This window comes from Microtus ochrogaster, linkage group LG2 (assembly GCF_000317375.1).
Source record: "Microtus ochrogaster isolate Prairie Vole_2 linkage group LG2, MicOch1.0, whole genome shotgun sequence".
NCBI classification, from domain to species: Eukaryota; Metazoa; Chordata; class Mammalia; order Rodentia; family Cricetidae; genus Microtus; species Microtus ochrogaster.
Genome location: NC_022028.1, coordinates 50024328 through 50030327, shown reverse-complemented (window position 1 = coordinate 50030327; position 6000 = coordinate 50024328). Strand labels below are relative to the sequence as shown.

The 6000-nt window shown below is 45.3% G+C and overlaps 1 protein-coding gene and 1 non-coding gene across 2 annotated transcripts in view; one reads left to right on the top strand and one right to left on the bottom strand.

Annotated features, from left to right (window-relative positions):
- The window catches only part of Btbd9 (BTB domain containing 9), a 366300-nt gene that overhangs the window by 102697 nt on the left and 257603 nt on the right, over positions 1-6000 (bottom strand). The window lies entirely within an intron of this gene.
- On the top strand, positions 3516-3623 carry LOC113457589. The gene has a single exon (XR_003378138.1). It is a non-coding gene; the product is annotated as a U6 spliceosomal RNA (small nuclear RNA).

Genomic DNA, 6000 nt, shown 5'->3' with positions numbered 1-6000 from the left:
CACACACACACACACACACACACACACACACACACACACACACGAGCATGTTTTTCAGAATAGATTTCACAACTGGGTGCAAACTTGCATGGTTCTTCGGCAGGCTAGATCCTCAACACTTCATAAAGAAAGCTACTCAATAGGGGGCTGAGAAGGCCGAATACTAATTTATGATATAAATTGGGCTTTGCAAAGCCTAGCTCATTCCAACAAAGCAGCAAACAAACATGTGATGGCTCTGTTGAATTTCCTTATGAGTGCCCAGTGTCCCCGTGGTAGACCTGGCTAACCACGGGGCTTCTGTCCTCGTCCTGTAGAGGATGAACCACTTCCTTTTCTCTAAGCTATGCTCCTTGCATTCCCAGCTATAACCCTCCTGCTCAAAGTCCCTATGTTCTTCATCGTCGACGTGAACATTCATCATTTTCCTGTGCCCTAGTTTCACCCAACGTTTTGTCGGCTTTGTTGAGGGGTGGCTCACCCAGTGTCTTCTTGTGGAAGGCAGGCAGATTAACTAATCTATCCATTTAGAGATTAACAGTAATAGGACACAAGGAAAATTATACCTCCAGCCTGAAAAACCTGCAATTGGGAAACCATTTTAGAGAAGAACGCCTCCATTTATATCAATTATCTTGTTTATCAAAGACAATGAACTGCCGGCTGGTGGCAAAGAGGTTCAGGATGTGCAGCGAGGACTAATCGGGCCTCACAAACCTGGAGGCTGATAGCCATTTGCCACTTCTCAGGGGAGGTGATGCTCACAGTGTCTGTTGTGTAACTTCCCTCACATTAACTCTGAAATGTCAAAAGCAGGCAGTTAATTGTTTATTATACAAAATGTCACATATGTAGAACACTCAGATATAAAATTATTATAACTGATCTTCCACAGATATTCTGCCTTTCTGCTTTACAGCTTGTTTGTCAGTCTGGAGCTCAGTTTAATTGCCATTATGTAGGCTGTGTGTGCCAGGCAGTTACTGTCTGAAGAATAAATAATATTCGCTGCATTTGCTATGTCTTCAGCCAGTTGAAAAATAAAAATAACATGATATGAAAATTACTATTATGGTTTAAAGTAATATGCCCTCAGAAGAATGGGGGATGTCATGAATCCCAATTGTGTTCTAGCTTAGACTGAGACCAGAGACTAATTATGCAATGCTAATGGGCGTGGTTTTAATTGACTGGACTGGGTACATACGGCCCAGCTTTCTCAGCTGTTCTGTGCAGACACTAATGTTGAACTAAGTGATGAAGTCACCTACCTTCAGGAGTTAAGTCTCAGCATCTGGCAAATGTACAGAGCCCAAACCCAGCTCCTGGGCTGCTCATTATTCCAATCTTGCCAAACTCACCCTCTGGAATCTTGTTATTTTTAAGCTCCAATGACTCAGTTTCCCTCCAGAGCCATAAAAATCAGAAATCCAAGGATAGGGAAGAATCCTGAAAGGATGTGGGAGGAGTCAAGCCCAGATGCATGTTTCTGTGCAGGACTGGTCGACTGGTCAGGGAACTGGGGGTTCCTCACTGCCCTATAGACACGATGTACCTATCCAAACTTCTGTGGCTAAGAGGAATGGATAACAACAGAAACAAACTTGCAGTGCAGCTGTCAGTGGCACACACAAAAGGAACACACTATTCCACTGCTCTGTGCCCATAGTGGCTTAGCTCCCACCAGGATCATTGTGGTCTCAGGCACATGTTAATCCCCACCTAGTCAAGTACTGGTAGAAAACCTGCAGGAAGGCAGCTCAGCAAATCAAGTTCATAGCTAAAATGCTGAAGACCACCTAGATTAAGAATTAGAAAATGTGCATTTTTATTGTCCAGACAAATCAAAGGAACCAATGCAAGGCTTTTTTGTTTATTTTTTGAGACAGGGTTTCTCTGTGTTGCACTGGAACTCACTCTGTAGATCAGGCTGGCCTTGAACTCACAGAGATACACCTGCCTCTGCCTCCCGAGTGCTGTGTTCCACCACCGCTCGGCAGTTCAAGGCATCTTAATATAGCTTTGCTTTCCAATCAGCCTAGAGGTGGTTAAGAATAAGTCCATTTTACTTAAACAAACAGGTATAAAAATTCTAAAATAAATATTAGCCAGCTGGTCTAATAGTTACTTTGAAAATTGATCATGTTGAGGCAACACGTGTCCGAGAAACACAGTAAGATTCATTAGGATGTCACTCCTTTCACAGGTGAAAGGTGAGAAAGTTTGTGAGTTTTGCATGATTGTGAACAAAGGAGTGAGTTGTCCAGGAAGATTACCTTGGCTGGAGACAGGAGAACGGTGAAATGTCCTAGAGGGGACTTGAGGCCACTGCTGAGTGGACACACCATGGGGATTATGAAAAAGGCAGTAGCTGGAATTAGGGTAGGGGCAGCAGCAGTAAGGAGAAACTGACTATAAATAAGAGTGTCAGTTTCAACAAAAACAATGACACACTCCTATATGGCTGGCACAGTCACAAAGCCACACACTTGATGTGCTGGTGGTGGGGTGTGCACTGGCAAAGCCACACACTTGATGTGCTGGTGGTGGGGTGTGCACTGGCATAGGCAGGCAGCAAGGTCATCAGGAAGCATGGGCCAAGGTCAGCCTGTGACTGCTTTCTAAATGAGGCCCTCCCTCTTGTACAGGGTCCTGCAGGAGGGAGGCTGGGGCCAACCAGGGCCCTCTCCAGGGAAGTGAGTGCATCAAAGAGGGAGGACAACAACCATGACCTGCAGGACTCTCAGGAGGGGACAAGGGGTCAGCTGTCTAGCACTCAGGGAACACAGAAATTCACTAACAAGATCATACTCATAAGACTATGGAGACACAGTGAGGTACAGTCCTTAACATATGGGATGAGAGAAGCAAGAAACAGATGACTCATAGCACAAAACAGCTCTTAAGATCAAAACACACACCCACAACTGTTAGCCTTATTCGTGTGAAAAAAATGCACACATTAAAGAAATAAACACACTAGAGCTGTTATCCAGCGAAGGGCTCAAAGGAGAACTGTGGGAGAGAGAGCCTCGCACAGAACAGGAACACACAGGCTATGGTCTGAGGTCTGCAATAACACCGCTCTGTACTTTGGATTCTTGCTTAGGAACCAAACAAGCCTCCCCACAGCCACAGGGGCAGTTTCCCTTCTGCTCTAGGTCAGAGGCGTAGGGAGAGGACCGTTTTATGAGACAACTTTACTGATGCAGCCAGTTCTCATTAGTCTCAGATTCACTAAACTCGGGAGATCCTGTCTCGCTTATTATAGAAAAATTCAAAAGCTGAGTGGCAAATGGGATCTGGTTGAGCTGGTCCTCAGAATCTGTCTATCCATCCTTCTTTCCCCCCTGGCATTCTGTCTAGAATCCAGGCCCCCCCTGGAGCAGTTCATACCCCACCACTTCTGTCCTATTGAAAACAATGTGAAGAAATACATAGTTACAAATGAAAAAAGTGGTCTGAGAGGATCGTTCAGATCTCTGAACATCAAATAAAGAAACCTACTCAGTACAGTGCTTGTTCCAGCAGTACATGTGCTAAAATTGGAAAGATACACACACTAATTAGCATGGCTGCTGTACATGGATGACAAGAAAATTCATAAAGCATTCCTTATTTTTTCTATACAAGTTACATTTGGTCTTAACTTTTTACTAATTACTATATGTAAATAAAAGATTATTTTAATAAAAGAAAAGAAAAGGAACCCAAAGAAACTTAATACAGACTAGGAGAAAAAGAGGTAGAGAAGACTTGTTCTAGAGAAGGGACAACAGACAGAAAATTAATGAGAGACTGCCTGAGTGAAGGGACAAGGTGCAGTGGCTGCGGGTAAGAAGGGGAGCGTAAAGAAGAGCGGAAAGGGTGAAGACCTCACGGTCTCTGGATGAGAAGTCCTGCCAGGCCTGAGCATAGAAAGCCAGGCAAGGACCTGTACCACATGGGGCAAATATGCTGGCACGAAACAGTGAGGACCTGGGTGAGGACTCTAAACTTCACCCTATGGGCAATGGAAAGACCTATTTTGAGTCAAGGTGCCTTCTGATAGGCTAACTCTGAGATGGACTACCAGACGGTTGACACTATGGAGGACAGGCGGTAGCTAGCATCTTGCCTTATGGTGGCAGCATCAGTGCCAAGAGGGCAGACTTGTCATTTTGAATACAATATCAATATGGAAGCTGCTGATAGAGTACAAACCATCTCTGATCGTGTATGTTTCATCATTTCCCAGCAGACTGAGCGGTCACTAGAGGCACCTCCTCTTTAGTGTAACAGGCATCTACTGAACATTAATCCACCACAGCAACACTGGGAACATGAAGATGGACCCAGGGAGGCTGATTCAAGTCAGAAGGAAGGAGGTGGGGTTGCAAGCTTTTCTAACTGCCCTTGTCACCAAAACCCATCACGATAGCCAAGCAGCAGCCGTCCTGTCAGGGCTGTGGTGAGGGACAGGCATTTGGCCTCTCTGCACTGTGGCCCACTGCAAGGATAGCATTTCTGAATGGAAATCTCAATCAATTCCTATTTGCTATTTTACAGATTTCATTCCTGGAAGATGCCAAGGCGAACATTCTAACACCTTCTGCATTTTTACAGCTCACTCGAGTCCCTCACTTCCACACTCCGCTTTATTACCATTTTAGTTGACTTCATCACAGCTTCATGGAAAACAGCTTCGCTGACGACCATTTCCTGTCATTATGGGGGCAGAATTGCAGTCACGGCCCGCTTGAGCACTAGGTAGTTTTTATGATAATTTTACACAGGTAATGTTGTGATTTTTAAGTACGTTCTCTCTTGTAGCACTGTACTGATTCCTGTCCTTAGAAAGACAAGTATCTAATGCAGCTATAAAAGAAGCATACCCATCTTCACAATATTAATGAGCCAATAAATTCAAAAAGATTGCTGTGTCCTGCCTGGCTCACCTAACAGGCTCCCATTTCCATACCACTGCTTCATTTTACATGAATCAGTGACCCACCCTCACCCTGTGGCACAGGATTATGAAGCAGTAAGGGTTCAGTCGTGTGGAGACCCTTCCCAAAACATTTACTGCAGCAAGCTATCACTCCCACAGCCTCCAAATCCTAAATTGCCCGGTGGCCCACAAAAATACAGCCTCACATTACTAAGTGTGTGATGCCGTGGTTTCCAATGGTTCCAGAAATCCTTTCTCCCCAATCCTCCCTCCCATTTACAGCATGTTCCCTGACATACAGACAGCACCGGCATACACTGAACAGCACAGACTGAACATGCACAGTCCATGGGGCTCGGAAACAGCAGCAGCCTGGGAGATCAGCACAAACAAGCTGGGAAGCTCCGTGCTGGCCCCAGACGCTGTCACTCCTTACCAGCCTCACACTGTCTAGACTTGTCCACACTCAGTCAAACAGTCAAACAGCAGCTGCAGCGATGGGTCCATTCTGTAGGATCATACTGCAGGCCAGCATTTTCCCTCACCCATGAAGAGGACGGTTCTCAACTGAATGGACCGTACAGTTAGAGTTCTAAGGAACAGCCCTGTCTGCCACTGCTTCCTATGCTGTTGCCTGCCCAGTTTAAGTCATTCTCCTCTATTAGCATACATGATCCTCCCAGGCAGAAACTACACCTGTGTCTCCTTTCCCAAGAGTCTAAAATAATGCTTGGCAGACTCTTAATAAGTGTCTACTTAATGCCAAGTGGTTTCCATAGTTCAACAGTTAAGTTTCGCTGACAGAAATAGCCTTCATATCTAGTTTGAGGAATTGGTCTGAGAAGGCACAGTCCCCTGGCATGCCACAGTGGAAACTTATTGGTGCCATCCTAGGCGACTACCTTCATTAAAGCCCCAAGCCCCCCCCCCCAGCCTGCTGGCAGCTCCTAGTCACACTCTCATCTTCATATGCTAATGAACTTCCCCAGGGCCGGATCTGTGTTTCTGTGTCAGAGGACACATTTTTCTAAACAAAGTTATGAAGCACACAAGTTATTATATATCCCTAG